Source organism: Moschus berezovskii, chromosome 4 (assembly GCF_049115385.1).
Source record: "Moschus berezovskii isolate FMDL1 chromosome 4, NW_MosBer_1.0, whole genome shotgun sequence".
Classification (NCBI taxonomy): domain Eukaryota; kingdom Metazoa; phylum Chordata; class Mammalia; order Artiodactyla; family Moschidae; genus Moschus; species Moschus berezovskii.
Genome location: NC_142463.1, coordinates 119,578,862 through 119,597,503, shown reverse-complemented (window position 1 = coordinate 119,597,503; position 18,642 = coordinate 119,578,862). Strand labels below are relative to the sequence as shown.

The 18,642-nt window shown below is 39.6% G+C and overlaps 1 pseudogene; it reads left to right on the top strand.

The window, feature by feature from the left end:
- Positions 1-15,342: 15,342 nt before the first annotated feature.
- Positions 15,343-15,849, top strand: LOC129541173 (large ribosomal subunit protein uL23 pseudogene; annotated as a pseudogene).
- The last annotated feature ends 2,793 nt before the right edge of the window (positions 15,850-18,642 follow it).

Here is an 18,642-nt window from a genome sequence, read left to right as displayed (position 1 = left end):
ATGAGAAATGGATATACATTCTCCCACCTCTCACGCTTCAGCTAGACAGTTCTGAAAGATATTCTGTTGAGTTCCTCGGGTGGTCCCAGTGAAGCCCAGACCTCACACAAAGGTTACATCAATAACAAATCCTTATAATATCTTGTCTCTTTCCATGTCTTACTTCCTCTGAAACTCACTAAATGTCAGCTATGTATTGCTAGTTTTGTTCTGATATGAAAAAAATAAATATTTATTAATGCCATTATAATTTTTGCCAAAATTTATCCAACTAATATGCCCCTGACTTTAATATGACTAATATTCTAATATGACTCCTATTCTACTTATTTTGATCTTAGGTGTATCCTTCTAGTTTCACTTTTTCCACCTAACTGTTTTCTTCTGGCATTTTAGTTTAAATTACAGAGAGACTTTGACTGATTTAGCTTATCCTTTCATACCAGATCAATCCATAAACTTGATATAAATTGACTGATCTGATGGAAGAAGAATATCATTAGATGAATTGACTACTTCCAGAAAGGAAGGGGTGAAATGCATACGGTAATAAACACCAGGTCTATTCTTTCATGTAAAAGCATGTAAAAGCTTTCTAGGGGAAAGCACTTTCCCCTAGAAAGAGCTGTGAGCCTGGGCAGCTTCATGACTGATTGGAGTAACAGTCCTCTAAGACTCCAAATCTTCCCCAGGCATTTTCTTACTTCCATTTCTTAATCTTCATTTCTACTACCAGAGAACCACCCCATATTTATCAAGTTTTGGTAGGTAACCCAAAAGCCTTCTACAATAACTTTCATTCATCCAGCTTCATCACATTTTCATTCAGCTTTTAGAAATATGACATATTAAGCTTTCCATTTTGATCATTATCTTCCCCTGCTCAAGTTTTCACCAGAGATATTTCTTGCCTATACATCAACTTTAAACCACTGGCCTAATATTTAAGACTCTCATAAACTACACTGAAATATAAGTTTCTTTAGGGCAAAGCTGTATCTTCTGCTCTTTAAATACTGCCAAGAATCTCTGCAGAGACTCTAGGCAAACAAGAAGTGATCAGTAAATGTATGTTGAATTTAAATTAATGGATGATTCTGAATCCTTCAGCTACCATTAGGCACTTAAAGTCTCCAATCTGAGAAAACAAATATAGTATTTTTCAAATGAGAAACAAATCTAAGCGCTATAAGAAGGGTCTCTAAAGGTCGCTCAGTTGTGTCCAACTCTTTGCGACCTCATGGACTATACAGTCCATGGAATTCTCCAGGTCAGAATACTGGAGTGGGTAACCTTTCCCTTCTCCAGGGGATCTTCCTAACACAGGGCTCAAACCTAGGTTTCCCACATTGCTGGAGAATTATTTAACAGCTGAGCCACAAAGTAAGCCCAAGAATACTGGAGTGGGTAGCCTATCCCTTCTCCAGTGGCTCTTCCCTGAACCAGGGTCTCCTGCATTGCAGGTGGATTCTTTACCAACTTAGCTATGAGAGAAGCTCATAAGAAGGGTATATAGCACCAAAAAAGAACCATTGTTCAGTTCAGTTTCTCAGTCATGTCTGATCCTTTGTGACCCCAAGGACTGCTGTATGTCAGGCCTTCCTGTTCATCACCAACTCCTGGGGTTTATTCAAACTCATGTCCACTGAGTCAGTGAAGTCGTCCAACCATCTCATCCTCTGTCATCCCTTCTCCTCCCACCCTCAATCTTTACCAGCATCAGGGTCTTTCCCAATGAGTCAGTTTTTCGCATCAGGTGGCCAAATTATTGGAGTTTCAGCTTCAGCATGAGTCCGTCTAATGAATATTCAGGACTGATTTCCTTTATGATGGACTGGTTGGATCTCCTTGCTGGCCAAGGGACTCTCAAGAGTCTTCTCCAACACCACAGAACAATTGCTAAGTGATATCAACAAAGATTGTATACTGCAGAGGTTATATCCAGGGAACAGGTAATCTCAAAATTATTCCTGAGTTTTTATTCAACTAAAAGACTAATGTGCATTGTTACCTGATCAATTTCATTCATTCTTTGTAATTAATCACTAGCATAGACCAAAAAAAATAAGTTTTTTGGAAACTGGCCCACATAAAATATACAATATGATATTTCTGAAAAAAGATCATTAAGTACCATTGATTGACTTTTATTTATTGCAACTTAGTGTTATAATATTTTAATACTTCTATTTTAGTAATAAAGATTATGAAAAAATAACATTCTCTATGTGCAGATTTTAGAAAAGGCAGAGGCACCAGAGATCAAATTGCCAACATCCGCTGGATCATGGAGAAAGCAAGAGAGTTCCAGAAAAACATCTATTTCTGCTTCATTGACTATGCCAAAGCCTTTGACTGTGTGGATCACAATAAACTGTGGAACATTCTAAAAGAGATGGGAATACCAGACCACCTGACCTGCCTCTTGAGAAACCTGTATGCAGGTCAGGAAGCAACAGTTAGTACTGGACATGGAACAACAGACTGGTTCCAAATAGGAAAAGGAGCACGTCAAGGCTGTATATTGTCACCCTGCTTATTTAACTTATATGCAGAGTACATCATGAGGAACGCTGGGCTGGAAGAAGCACAAGCTGGAATCAAGGTTGCTGGGAGAAATATCAATAACCTCAGATATGCAGATGACACCACCCTTATGGCAGAAAGTGAAGAGGAACTCAAAAGCCTCTTGATGAAAGTGAAAGAGGAGAGTTAAAAGGTTGGCTTGAAGCTCAACATTCAGAAAACAAAGATCATGGCATCTGGTCCCATTACTTCATGGGAAATAGATGGGGAAACAGTGGAGACAGTGTCAGACTTTATTTTTTGGGCTCCAAAATCACTGTGGTTGCTGATTGCAGCCATGGAATTAAAAGACGCTTACTCCTTAGAAGGAAAGTTATGACCAGCCTAGATAGTATATTAAAAAGCAGAGACATTATTTGGCCAACAAAGGTCCATCTAGTCAAGGCTATGGTTTTTCCCGTGGTCATGTATGGATGTGAGAGTTGGACTGTGAAGAAAGCTGATGGCCGAAGAATTGATGCTTTTGAACTGTGATGTTGGAGAAGACTCTTGAGAGTCCCTTGGACTGCAAGGAGATCCAACCAGTCCATTCTAAAGGAGATCAATCCTGGGTGTTCATTGGAAGGACTGATGCTAAAGCTGAAACTCCAATACTTTGGCCACGTCTTGCAATGAGTTGACTCACTGGAAAAGACTCTGATGCTGGGAGCGATTGGGGGCGGGAGGAGAAGGGGACAACAGAGAATGAGATGGCTGGATGGCATCACTGACTCTATGGACATGAGTTTGAGTGAACTCCGGGAGTTGGTGATAGACAGGGAGCCCTGGGGTGCTGTGATTCATGGGGTCGCAAAGAGTCGGACACGACTGAGCGACTGAAATGAACTGAACTGAACTGATGTGCAGTTAAAGTTGGCATTTTGTTTTACTTCAGTACTGCTAACAGCAAGACAATTTAGTCACTAACTCCTGTAATAACAATCAACACAATTCAATTTGTAGTCAACTCAGTTAAAAAAAACATTCCCAGTAGCCAATGATGCTTCCAGTTACACTTCAAATTTTGGCGGAACAGCGACTCCTTTAAATCCTGTTGATTATGGACTCTATCCCTACGTGAAGAAAAATAAAACAAAAAAATAATTCCCATTATCTGCAATTCTTGAAAGTGAGGAAGACATGGAAATACTAAGACCCATTCACTGACCCTTGGAGGAGCTTAGATTTCAAACTGCTGCTTTAAGTGAGGTCTCCGAAGTTAAATCATGTTCCTAATGAACATGGTTACAATTCATTCAGCTATCATAAGGCCCTTCCATGTGTCAGATGCTGTGCTGAGACACATGAACTGAGAAAGTAGGTAAATAAAATATATTTGATTTCACAAAGGAATTCACAATAGGGTATGAAAAGTCTAAAATGAACAGAAATGCTGTGAGATCTTCTGAACACTATTAGAGCAGTTCACCCTAGTAGAAACCAATTTGAGTAATATTAAAAGGTAGAAGATGGACTGATCAGCTTGAGACTGAAGCCCACCTTGGCCTTTCAAAACTAACATAATTCTGTGAAAGTTACCTAAGTGCTCTATGCCCCAGTTTCTTTTTCTGTATACTGCAGATGATAACCAGAGAAGGCAATGGCAAGCCACTCCAGCACTCTTGCCTAGAAAATCCCATGGATGGAGGAGCCTGGTAGGCTGCAGTCCGTAGGGTCGTTATGGGTCGGACACGACTGAGCGACTTCACTTTCACTTTTCACTTTCACACATTGGAGAAGGAAATGCCAACCCACTCCAGTGTTCTTGCCTGGAGAATCCCAGTGGCAGGGGAGCCTGGTGGGCTTCCGTCTATGGGGTCACACAGAGTCGGACATGACTGAAGTGACTTAGCAGCAACAGCAGCAGCAGATGATAACATCTGCAGTTCACAGGGTTTTTGTAAGGATTACATGATTTGATGTAGGTAAATCATTAAGTACAGTACCTGGACCATAGCATAGGCTCAATAAATTAAGATTACCTACGATTATTGTACTCAGCAGGGAGACTGCCTTCAGCTGGAAAGCTCCCCCACCATATGACTGATATGGAGGGCCTGGTTAATGAGGGGAAGGGCAAGAATGGGAATGGAATGAGGAGCAGGAAACATCACTAACTGTTTCCTTATCCTTAAGAGCTCTCCTTTGAGGGTTATAGGACCTCAGTCTTCATTTTTCAGAGGACTCTGTGCAAGCAGAGTAAGTGACTTGCACAAGGTCACCCGGGCGAGTGGCCACAGAAGGGCAGTTCAGTTCAGTTCAGTTCAGTCACTCAGTCGTGTCCGACTCTTTGCGACCCCCAGGAATCACAGCACACCAGGCCTCCCTGTCCATCACCAACTCCCAGAGTTCACTCAAACTCATGTCCATAGAGTCGGTGATTCCATCCAGCCATCTCATTCTCTGTCGTCCCCTTCTCCTCCTGCCCCCAATCCTTCCCAGCATCAGAGTCTTTTCCAGTGAGTCAACTCATCGCATGAGGTAGCCAAAGTATTGGAGTTTCAGCTTTAGCATCAGTCCTTCCAATGAACACCCAGGATTGATCTCCTTTAGAATGGATTGGTTGGATCTCCTTGCAGTCCAAGGGACTCTCAAGAGTCTTCTCCAACACCACAGTTCAAAAGCATCAATTCTTCGGGGATCAGCTTTCTTCACAGTCCGACTCTCACATCCATAGATGAACACTGGAAAAACCATAGCCTTGACTAGATGGACCTTTGTTGGCCAAATAATGTCTCTGCTTTTTAATATACTATCTAGGTTGGTCATAACTTTCCTTCCAAGGAGTAAGCGTCTTTTAATTTCATGGCTGCTGGCAATGCCAAAGAATGCTCAAACTACCGCACAATTGCACTCATCTCACACGCTACTAAAGTCATGCTCAAAATTCTACAAGCCAGGCTTCAGCAATATGTGAACTGTGAACTCCCAGATGTTCAAGCAGGTTTTAGAAAAGGCAGAGGCACCAGAGATCTAATTGCCAACATCTGCTGGATCATAGAAAAAGCAAGAGAGTTCCAGAAAAACATCTATTTCTGCTTCATTGACTATGCCAAAGCCTTTGACTGTGTGGATCACAATAAACTGTGGAAAATTCTGAAAGAGATGGGAATACCAGACCACCTGACCTGCTTCTTGAGAAACCTGTATGCAGGTCAGGAAGCAATAGTTAGAACTGGACATGGAACAACAGACTGGTTCCAAATAGGAAAAGGAGTACGTCAAGGCTGTATATTGTCACCCTGCTTATTTAACTTATATGCAGAGTATATCATGAGGAACGCTGGGCTGGAAGAAGCACAAGCTGGAATCAAGATTGCTGAGAGAAATATCAATAACCTCAGATATGCAGATGACACCACCCTTATGGCAGAAAGTGAAGAGGAACTCAAAAGCCTCTTGATGAAAGTGAAAGAGGAGAGTAAAAATGTTGGCTTGAAGCTCAACATTTAGAAAACGAAGATCATGGCATCTGGTCCCATCACTTTATGGGAAATAGATGGGGAAACAGTGGAGACAGTGTCAGACTTTATTTTTTTGGGCTCCAAAATCACTGCAGATGCTGATTGCATCCATGAATTTAAAAGACGCTTACAGAAGGACAAGGAACTTCCAAATCCTTACCTGGTTTCTTCTCCAGCATACCAGATGGACTTCCAAATGAAAATTCACTTATTTGAATTATCCTTTTAAGATGACAAAAATTATCTTGGTCGAGCATTAGAGTAGGGTTTTTTCAAATGGCATGGAGCCAATATTTGTTATATATTAGGGAAGCCATCAGAATTAATTATCGTGACATGATAGAATACCAACTACTTGCTGTTTACTCCAGTATCTTCAATAATAAATTCATTCATTTTAAGAAATTTACCCATGTTCTTTTAGTCATATTAATAAACTCATAATTTTTATAAACTATTATGCATCATGCCTTTTTACCTAATAGTTTTAATATATATTCCAATTTCTAAAGCATTATTTTTAAATGTTTTCCTATATAAGACAAACTAAATAGTTCCATTCTGCTTCTTGCTCCTTTATTCTAAATCTTTGTTTTGAGAATTAAATAAGACAAGGTATTTATATGTAAATTACCTGTCAGAGTGCCTGACTTAATAACAGCCTTATTAATAATAATATAAAAAATAGCAATTATATGTGTATATAAATATATATATATATATATATATATTTTTTTTTTACCAGGAAACAATTGATTTTTTACTATACACACACAAAATGTTTGTAGATGCAGTGGATGATCCAGGATTGACTTGCAAGCAGAGGCAAAAACAGGTATAATTTCATAGTCAGCAGAGAAAACTCATTCCCTTGAAAATTCTTTGTCACTTTTTGCTTCATATTTGAAATTCCACTGTCAGAATTTCAGACTTGATTGTCTGTTATTAATATACTGCAACTATCTAAAACTTCCTCCATCTTTACCACCGATGGCTAGTCATTTAAGTTATATCACTCTTTTTCACTTGAACGTTAGAAACACCCAAAGAGTATTTCATTAGGCACAGAGACTAAAAACACAAGGTGTCTGCTGTTTTTGTGACTCCCGATTCTGTCCTCCTCCTCTCATTCCTGGTGATCTCATTTATGTCAAAGTTGAACTGTTTACCAGCTGAGGATATCAAACTTTCTGGACTAGATTACCATTCTTAGAGGCTGGCTGCTAAGGACAACTGTGCACAAAATCTCTCCACTTGGAGAAGTCTCTGTGAGCCCCTCAGGGAGCACCAGTGTTCCCTTTATGGGCTCCATTACACATGGTCCATCTCTACCATAGCACTTGGTGGCGCAGAGGTTAAAGCGTCTACCTCCAATGCGGGAGACCCGGGTTCGATCCCTGGGTGGGGAAGATCCCCTGGAGAAGGAAACGGTAACCCACTCCAGTATTCTTGCCTGGAGAATCCCATGGATGGAGAAGCCTGGTAGGCTACAGTCCACGGGGTCGCAAAGAGTCGGACACGACTGAGCAACGGAACGGAACGGACGGATTTACTGCTCTACTTTCCCCACTGGATTGGTAGTGCCTGAAGAAACTGTAAACTATAATGGAATGCATCCATTCATTCATTCACTCACTCATTATTCAATCAACAAACGTGTGACTTGTGTTTTGATCCCAGGGAACACACCCATGCCTGGCTAGAAAGGGTGGCCAAGGAATGTTTGTTGAATGAATGAATAAATAAATGTTGAAGTAAGTGAATAAATGAATGACCAAAATAAAGTAGCTTTAATACTAAAGACAAACTTCTCCACAAGTAGATTCAGGCTGGACCTGGTTGCTGATAATCAGAAACTGCCATCAGAGGCAAATGTATGACTGTCTCTATTCCGGAACATTGTGTAGCAGGGTTCAGGGAAAGGCAGTGTGATGAGAGTGAGATTAAGTAGTTTGATAACATCAGTTTCCAATCACCATTTCTCATAGTGGTCTGAATGATGAATGCAGGCCTGTCAGGCATCTATCGAAATTCCTGGAACACCTGTCTCCTGACTTCCAGTGTAGCTTTTCTCTTCTATTTCTGAGCAGAAATGAGGAAATGCAATTCAACCTTAACTTTATCTCAGCAGCTCAAGAAACTGGTTTTATTTCTTGGAATTTCCCATTAAGAGGTTGTTTGATTGTACTTCCTCTGACCTCTTGAGTAGCTGGAAGTGGGTTGCAGTGTTGTTTGACTAGATCATTATGTCCATAGACAAAATAGAAGGAAATATACCTTGGATCTCTTTAACAATAAATTTTAAGGGGCAGAGCAATTGTGTTTTATCTGAAGCCATCATCATAAAATGAGCTTGAGAATGAAAAAATGGTTGAAGAGTCTGGCTCAGGTTTTCTTAGAGGCAAAAATGAAGCAGAATTCTAGTGTTTCCAAAACATCTTCCAAAAATATTCCATGGACATCCTTGTTGATTTCAAGGATAGAAGACAATCATAGACTGCTACAGCCATAAGGGAAGTTAGTATCTAATTCAGCTTTTGCAAGTAACAGATGTTGAAATTAAGTCCTAGAATTTTGAAGTGATTTGTTCAAGATCATTCATCTATGTCACTGTAGAATCTTAGCAGAACCACATTTGTAGATTCCTCTCCCGTTCTTACCCTTCCTCAGTTTTGTTCGGTTTTGTTTTGAACTTTACCACATGATCTTCAGAAAATGTACTATGTCTGACACATATAGATTTCACACTTGCTCAATATTCAATGAGATTTATTGAGCATTATGTGTAGAATAACACCCTCAACATCATGGAGGGTTCAAAGGTGAATTAGACACTCAGTATTCATGAAGCATACATTCTCTTCTCTAATAGGATAGCATGAAAGCTTCAGAAATAACCTGTAGTGAAGAAACAATGAAAGAAAAGGCTTCTTGGGGACCCAGAGATTGAGAGCGCTCTAGCATGCTATAATAGAATCTGACTGTGCATTGCCAGCTATTATTTTGGTAACCATCCTTACAGGCATCCAGGGAATCTCCTTTCCGCGTGGTAAGTAGGATGCACATTTGTTCACCAATCTTGCATTTTCCATTTCTTAGAACTGTTGTCCCATATTTCTCCAGGGATTTCTGGCTTCACTCACTCAAACCCCAAATTAAATCCCTCATGATCATTATTGCTAAGTGGAAGAAGACTTCCTCATAGTAACTGGAAAAAGTTGTAGGCGCTTTCAGTAAGGATTTGAGCTGTAGTGTTAGTTAATGCTTAGGTCAGAAGTTGAACATTTGCCTGAAGGTATGTTTTGTGGAACTTAATCTTATGTTGACCTAATCTAATGTTGACCCATATAGTGTTTTAAATTTGAACTAGTTGACAACACAGAAGAACTGGAAAATTATACCTACTAATTTGGGTTTCTAGACTCCACAGAAAACTGGAGATTCTGCCCAAACTGGGTCTGACTTTGCCTGTGTGCTAAGTGGCTTCAGTTGTGTCTAATTCTTTGTGACCCTGTGGACAATAGCCAGCCAGGTTCCTCTACCCATGGGATTCTTCTCCAGGCTTTTGCATATGCTAATAATTGCTTGGAGATTAGTAACCACCAGTTCCTTAGAGCATGTTCTTTCCAGCTTGCCACAGTTCCCATCACTAAATACTACTTTTGCAAAGCAGAAGCCCAGTGTAAGATACTATTCATCATTTACTCCCCACCTACCTCACTAGTTTATGTCGACAACTGGCACTGTAGGTACTGAGAAATTACCTCTGCTTTAGGTAATAATAACAGTACAGTTGACTAGTTTAGAAGTTATTTAATTTTGTTTACAAAAGAAGTTATTTAATTTTTAGAAGTTATTTAATTTTGAGACTTCCATGGTGGCAGAGACAATTAGAAAAATCTGTCTGTAGTCCAGGAGACTTGGGTTCAATCCCTGAATGGGGAAGATACACCAGAAAAGGGAATAGCTACCAACTCCAGTATTCTTGACAGGAGGATCCCATGGACAGAAGAGCGTGATGGGCTAAAGTCCATGGGGTCACAAAGAGTCAGACATGACTAAGCAACTAACACTTTCACTTTCACATAGCTTACATTTTATTCAGTTCAGTCGTTCGGTCGTCTCTGACTCTTTGTGACCACGTGAACCACAGCATGCCAGACCTCCCTATCCTTCACCAACTGCTGGAGTCTACCCAAACCCATGTTCATTGAGTCAGTGATGCCATCCAACCCTCTCATTCTCTGTCATCCCCTTCTTCTCCTGCCCTCAATCTTTCCCAGCATCAGGGTTGTTTCAAATGAGTCAGCTCTTCTCATCAGGTGGCCAAAGTATTGGAGTTTCAGCTTCAGCATCAGTCCTTCCAGTGAACACCCAGGACTGAGCTCCTTTAGGATAGATAGGTTGGATCTCTTTGCAGTCCAAGGGACTCTCAAGAGTCTTCTCCAACACCTCAGTTCAAAAGCATCAGTTCTTTGGTGATCAGCTTTCTTCACAGTCCAACTCTCACATCCATACATGACCACGGGAAAAACCATAGCCTTGACTAGACAGACCTTTGTTGGCAAAGTAATGTCTCTGATTTTTAATATGCTGTCTAGGTTGGTCACAACTTTCCTTCCAAGGAGTAAGCATCTTTTAATTTCGTGGCTGCAGTAACCATCTTCAGTGATTTTGGAGCCCAGCAAAATAAAGTCAGCCACTGTTTCCATTGTTTCCCCATCTATTTGCCATGAAGTGACGGGACCAGATGCCATGATCTTAGTTTTCTGAATGTTGAGCTTTAAGCCAACTGTTTCACTCTCCTCTTTCACTTTCATCAAGAGGCTCTTTAGTTCTTCTTCATTTTCTGCCATAAGGGTGGTGTCATCTGCATATCTGAGGTTATTGATATTTCTCCTGGCAATCTTGATTCCAGCTTGTGCTTCCTCCAGCCCAGCATTCCTCATGATGTACTCTGCATATAAGTTAAATAAGCAGGGTTCCATGTCCAGTTCTAACTGTTACTTCCTGACCTGCATACAGGTTTCTCAAGAGGCAGGTCAGGTGGTCTGGTATCCCAATCACCTTCAGAATTTTCCACAGTTTATCATGATCCACACAGACAAAGGCTTTGGCATAGTCAATAAAGCAGAAATAGATGGCCTTCTGGAACTCTCTTGCTTTTTGGATGATAAAATGAATGTTGGCAATTTGATCTCTGGTTCCTCTGCCTTTTCTAAAATCAGCTTGAACATCTGGAAGTTCACAGTACACATATTGCTGAAGCCTGGCTTGTAGAATTTTGAGCATTACTTCACTAGCATGTGAGATGAGTGCAATTGTGGGGTAGTTTGAGCATTCTTTAGCATTGTTTTCTTTAAGATTGGAATGAAGACTGACATTTTCCAGTCCTGTGGCCACTGCTGAGTTTTCCAAATTTGCTGGTATATTGAATGCAGCACTTTCACAGCATCATCTTTCAGGATTTGAAATAGCTCAACTGGAATTCTGTCACCTCCACTAGCTTTGTTCATAGTGATGCTTCCTAAGGCCCACTCAACTTCACATTCCAGGATGTCTGGCTCTAGCTGAGTTGAGTGATCACACCATCGTGATTATCTGGGTCATGAAGATCTTTTTTGTATAGTTCTTCTGTGTATTCTTGCCATTTCTTCTTAATATCTTCTGCTTCTGTTAGGTCCATACCATTTTTATCCTTTATCGAGCCCATCTTTGCATGACATGTTCCCTTGGTATCTCTAATTTTATTGAAGAGATCTTTAGTCTTTTCCATTCTATTTTTTCCCTCTATTTCTTTGCATTGATAGCTGAGGAAGGCTTTCTTATCTCTCCTTGCTATTCTTTGGAACTCTGCATTCAAATGGGTATCTTTCCTTTTCTCCTTTGCTTTTCACTTCTCTTCTTTTTACAGCTATTTGTAAGTCTTCCTCAGACAACCATTTTGCTTTTTTGCATTTCTTTTTCTTGGGGATCGTCTTGATCCCTGTCTCTTGTACAATGTCACAAACCTCTGTCCATAGTTCATCAGGCACTCTATCAGATCTAGTCCCTTAAGTCTATTTCTCACTTCCATTGTGTATTCTAAGGGATTTTGTTTAGGTCATATCTAAATGGTCTAGCGGTTTTCCCCACTTTCTTCAATTTAATTCTGAATTAGGCAATACGGTGTTCATGATCTGAGCCACAGTCAGCTCCCAGTCTTGTTTTTGCTGACTGTATAGAGCTTCTCCATCTTTGGCTACAAAGAATATAATCAATCTTATTTTGTTGTTGACCATCTGGTGATGTCCTTGTGTAGAGTCTTCTCTCGTGTTGTTGGAAAAGGGTGTTTGCTATGACCAGTGTGTTCTCTTGGCAGAACTCATTAGCCTTTGCCCTGCTTCATTCTGTACTCCAAGCCCAAATTTGCCTGTTACTCCAGATATTTCTTGACTTCCTACTTCTGCATTCTAGTCCCCTATAATGTAAAGGACATCTTTTGGGGGTTTTAGTACTAGAAGGTCTTGTAGGTCTTCAGAGAACCTTCCAACAGTATGCAATATTTACAAATTCCTCTCTCATAAGTTATAGGTATGTTTATGAATTATAGAAGATAGTTACACTTATGCTCAATTCTCAGCTGAAGACATTAAATCTTGGGTAGGTAAAATAATTTTCCTAAGGATATGCAGACATCCTCAAATTACTGAGATCAAAGTTCTTTACATCACATTTCCACTTGAAAATTATGGTGATAGATGCTAAAACTCTAAGGGTTTGAAATAAGTACACACGTGTCTTTTCTTTCCTATACAATTCTGCTTCTGTAGCAAACATATTAATAAGCAATAACAGTCATTTCTGCTATATCAAAATACAAATGTTAGTCTTTAATTGAGAATAAACTGAGTATCCTAATAGATAACACTTATTGTTGCAACTATTAAAATTTTAACTTAAAATGCAGCCAGTGCATCACACAGCTCTTGGACTTCCTTGGTGGCTCATACAGTAAAGAATCTGCCTGCAATATAAGAGACTTGGGTTCAACCCCTGGGTCAGGAAGGTTCCCAGGAGAAGGGAATGGCTACCCATTCCAGTATTCTTGCCTAGAGAATTCAATGGACAGAGAAACATGGCAGGCTACAGTCCATGGGGGTCACAAAGATTCACAAACAAATGACTAATACTTTATTTCATTATAAATTTTATGTGCAATACGGTACCCTTTTTAATAAACAGATTATAAAACTAATGCAAATAAATAAATGGCTTATACATGGTCATATAAACACTTTTGCCAAAATTGGTATGAGAACTCATCTCCCAATCCTAAAAAGAGTCTTCTCGCTCTTAATTGTGTTACATCTATTCTTTAAGAAGGATATAAGACATAGCAAATAAATTAAAGATGAATTTTCAGTTCAGTCAGTTCAGTTCAGTCGCTCAGTCGTGTCCGACTCTCCGTGATCCCATGAATCACAGCACGCCAGGCCTCCCTGTCCATCACCAACTCCCGGAGTTCACTCAAACTCATGACCACAGAGTCGGTGATGCCATCCAGCCATCTCATTCTCTGTCGTCCCCTTCTCCTCCCGCCCCCAACCTTTCCTAGCATCAGAGTCTTTTCCAGTGAGTCAACTCGTCGCATGAGGTGGCCAAAGTATTGCAGTTTCAGCTTTAACATCAGTCCTTCTAATGAACACCCAGGATTGATCTCCTTTAGAATGGACTGGTTGGATCTCCTTGCAGTATAAGGGACTCTCAAGAGTCTTCTCCAACACCACAGTTCAAAAGCATCAATTCTTCACAGTCCAACTCTCACATCCATACATGACCACGGGAAAAACCATAGCCTTGACTAGACGAACCTTTGTTGGCAAAGTAATGTCTCTGCTTTTTAATATACTATCTAAGTTGGTCATAACTTTCCATCCAAGGAGTAAGCGTCTTTTAATTTCATGGCTGCAATCAGCATCTGCAGTGATTTTGGAGCCCAAAAAAATAAAGTCTGACACTGTTTCCACTGTTTTTCCATCTATTTCCCATGAAGTGATGGGACCAGATGCCATGATCTTTGTTTTCTGAATGTTGAGCTTCAAGCCAACCTTTTCACTCTCCTCTTTCACTTTCATCAAGAGACTTTTTACCTGCCCTTAAAGAGCTAAAACCTCCTCTAAAGAGCTAAAAAGTAAAATCTATTAAAGAAACCAACACAAAACTGTATTTAATTCTACCATAGTATATAAAAGATGTATTATATATTATACTATAAAGGATATGAGAAATTGTTCTCCCTAAAATTCATAAAGTTTTCATCTTTTTTTTCCTGTGAAAGTTTTGGAAAGATAACACATAGGTTATCAAAATACAGACTGTGCCAAAGGGAGCTGAAACCAGAATCAGACAGAACAGGGTTATGAACCCTAAACCACCTATAAGGGGAGAAAGGAAATAATTTCACCTGAAGAAGAACATCTAAGCTATCAGATGGAATTTAACCACACAGATGTAGGTAACTGTTTTGTCTCAACATCAGGAGGCATGAGTCCAGTCATAGTTTCAACTTTAAGAGAAAGATCTCTCACTAATGGTTGCAGGACTTAACATAAAACATAACTGAGTTAGTGAATGTGTTTATCTTGTTTATACATCATTTACTCCAGCACATTGGAATTTCAGGTTAGGGGAGACTCACTGCAGTATGAGGGATAGGGGTACAATCGTGTGTAGAGTGTAGAAAGGTGGACTGGCCATTGGTCCAACAGTATGGTAGCAGCGTCCATGAGCTTTAGATAATTCATGAGGACAGTGAATAGTGCTATCCAAGACTCCAGTGAAGGGCTTTCTCAAGGATATAGTGGTTTATCAGGGCTTTATCCAAGTAGTCAGGAATGTATTTTCAAACTCTCTGGTAGGATACGAAAGTGCTAATTAAAGAGACCAACACAGAAGATAAGAAATGCAACCATGTCAACACAAATGAAGAAGTCACTGCTGTGGAGGTGGAGAAAGTTTGAGAGTCAATGGACAAAGCCCTCTCAGGATTTGTTAATCATATTCCAGAATCTCATTTTCTAACCTTGAAATTAGGATCATATTCTACCAGCTGATGGATATAGACAGGTAATGTGCCTCCAGCTTTAGCCATCATCACCTCACAACCTGAGCTAGTCTGGATATGACATCAATGGTTGTCACTGGGGGACTCTGGGGACATCAGATCTGGAAATTATGAATGTTAATAACATATTTGCTTCTATGCATTAGAAAAGATAAACATTCTAAAACCAATGGAATTATTATTAGTATATACTACAATAAATTCAGGAAGATGGCGCCGAAGGCGAAAAAGGAAGCCCCTGCCCCTCCTAAAGCTGAAGCCAAAGAAAAGGCTTTGAAGGCCAAGAAAGCAGTGTTGAAAGGTGTCCACAGCCACAAGAAAAAGAAGATCCAGACGTCACCCACCTTCCGGCAGCCCAAAACACTGTGGCTAAGGAGGCAGCCCAAATATCCTTGGAAGAGCACCCCTAGGAGAAACAAACTTGACCACTATACTATCATCAAATTCCCTCTCACTACCGAGTCAGCCATGAAGAAGATAGAAGACAACAACACACTGGTGTTCATCGTGGATGTTAAGGCCAACAAGCACCAAATTAAACAGGCTGTGAAGAAGCTCTATGACATTGACGTGGCTAAGGTCAATACTCTGATCAGGCCTGATGGAGAGAAGAAGGCATATGTTCGACTGGCTCCTGACTATGATGCTTTGGATGTTGCCAACAAAATTGGGATCATCTAAACTGAGTCCAGCTGGCTAATTCCAAATATAAGAGTTTTCACTGTGTAAAATAAATAAATAAATAAAATAAATTCAAATATATTGAAAATCTAGATTAAGCATTAGCTCACATGTTTCTCTTTTAACAAAAGTTATACATTTAATTATTTTTTCATTTGTATGAAGCATCTGCCACTGACATCACATTCCTATTTCTGAAAGCATTAGTAAATTACACAGCAACATTAAGCATTTCAACTATCATTCTTCATCTTTCAGAAACAGCTCGCTATATTGTTTTATAAGAAAGAATCTCTAAAAAGCAAATTTATCAGCTTAGGAGGTTTGCACTGTAATTTGAAACATTAGGGATAAAAACAGAATGGAAGTACACACACATATTTTGAGTGAGAACTCTGCTCTTTAGAAACAAAAATCACAGTTGATCTGCTGCAGCTTTCATGCACTCGATTGCGCATGTTTAGCAAAGCAGTGGTCACTGTTTGGTGTAAGTCTGAAGTATATGGGAAGGACATTTTATTTTAGTTATGCTCTGAGATTCCTCTGTTCCCACAAGGCACTGAAAGAGAAACACATCTCAGTCATCTGCAAAGGATTATCTACTTTAAATTGGTCCATGAGAAATATTTCAGAGAGAGGGAAAGTCTAGTTTGATTTTGATATAATAATAAAAGCAACGACAATGCTTGATACCCATGTAGACTTTATAGTTCACATGGTGCTTTCCCATTCATTTTCTCATTTCATTGCCACAGAATCCCTGTCACATCAGTAGGGTGAGTATGATTATCTGCACTTTATAGCTGCACTAACTGAGACATAACATGCCCAAGATTGCCCCGCTACTGCACGTAGACAGATAAGGCTAGAATCAAGATCTCAGAACCTTGTATGTCTCTGTGTGTGTCTGTATGTGCACATATTTGTGTGTGTGTGTGTGTTCTACACAGTTTACTCATTTTATCTCAACAGAACATGAGAGGAAATATTTTTTTGTTTCAGTTACCCCAAGAAAGGCTTCTGATACAAAATTCCTTCTTTTACCCTCTAAAAACGAGTTAACTTATTAGAAGGAAAGATAAAACCAAAAACAGCTGCTTTGCTTAGGCTGAAGCATGTTGTGGGGAAGAGGGAAACAGAGGAGGTGGATAAAATGGGAAGGAGAGTGGGCCAGGAGGAAGACATTGAACAGCTACAGAAGGATGCAGGGGAGCCCTGATGAAACACATAGTTGGATTTTTTTTCCCCTTCCAAGTGAGGCCTTCACTGTGCAACTTCGTCTTCTTGGATGGAAGTCCCTGAACATCAATTCAATCTGCTTCAACCTGTATTTATTGCACATGAACCATGTGTTCAGTCATGAATATGGCACCATGGGGAACATAAAATAAGTACATATTATACAGTCCCCACAGTAAAAAGGAGCATGAAGACTTGAGGAGAGGAGGGAAGATGGTGGCAGTGTATATGAAGCCACTGGAGAAAAATCTAAACACTATATAAAGCAAAGTGTTCATTGGAAGCACCTGAATGTCTGGAACAAATAAGAGACATACTAGGAAATCAGATAAAGAAAGAATTGGTAGTCACGGAAGCTTTGAGTGAAAACTTTGTAGAGAAAATGGAGCTGAAAATAAGTAAGAAAGTACTGAACCATTGCATTAGAATTGGCAAGTTATACTGAGTATACAGTTTTGGATAGCCTGGCATCTAGGTTCAACTTGAACAGTCCCAAATATAGTGATTCTCACTACTAAGAGAGACATCCAACTATGTCTTAGGATGGTCTCATAAACTTGCTCTTGAAAAGTACTTCCTTATTTTCAGTTATATCTTATTTCCTTCTCCCTCTCATTCTTCAGCTCTGCCTGTGTGCTCTGTCTCAGGAAACACACAGACTGATCCTAGCTCATCCTCCACAGAACAAACCTCGAGGTGTTTGAAGACAACCTGCACATCTCCTAAAATCTTCTGCTTTCCAGTCTGAATATCCCAAGTTATTCTGCCAGTTGTCAATCCAAGATCATTGCAGTAGGTTGAAGAAAATGAATGTGGACAGATGAAGCCTTTCTTTTGTCAGCTAGGAGCCATTTCCTTGGAATGTAGGTCTATAAGAATGCAAGTATTTGTTAGGAATACTATGAAAGTTCAGGTAGGTGAAAAAAATAATTCTCATTTTTAGTTTGCTGCCTTCATAAGACTAAATAGGTTTTCATTTTTGTCCCTGTGCTTTTTGTGATTCTTTCATTCACTTTTGATAAGTTAACCAGAGTTTAAAAGCACCAGCATTTAACTTGTGTGCACTAGTTAAGTCAAAATCTGAAATATATCCTTCTATAAAGAAGGAGCAGATACATTTTTTTAATGCTGAATCTGTACTCCTTTAGACACCAGCTTTTAACTTTCTGATGCACAGAATGATAAGTGATACTGATACATACAGACACAACTTGTCTGGAGTCACTGCACACAGAGTGAAGTTGATGTCAGAATGAAAAACATAGAATTTGATAACTAAAAATAGTCTTAATATATGGTCTGGTCCAACATTTCTCCTTGAATTCTAGGTGTGAAAATGAATATATCCAGTGTTTTATCACAGAAACAGTTGAGAATATGCTTCATGTGGGTTTATCAATCCCTGTCAATTTCCTAAAGTCAGCTTCAGGTTTTTGACTGCAGTGATCAGAGTATTTTGTTCTAGAAAGCCCCCTAGAGATCCATTCAGAAGCCTATGACATGTTGGCCATGAAACCATTATATGTGCCTGTTTAAAAGTAGGACTTGGGATAGTGTTTTTCAAATTGATTTTCAGTTCAGTTCTGT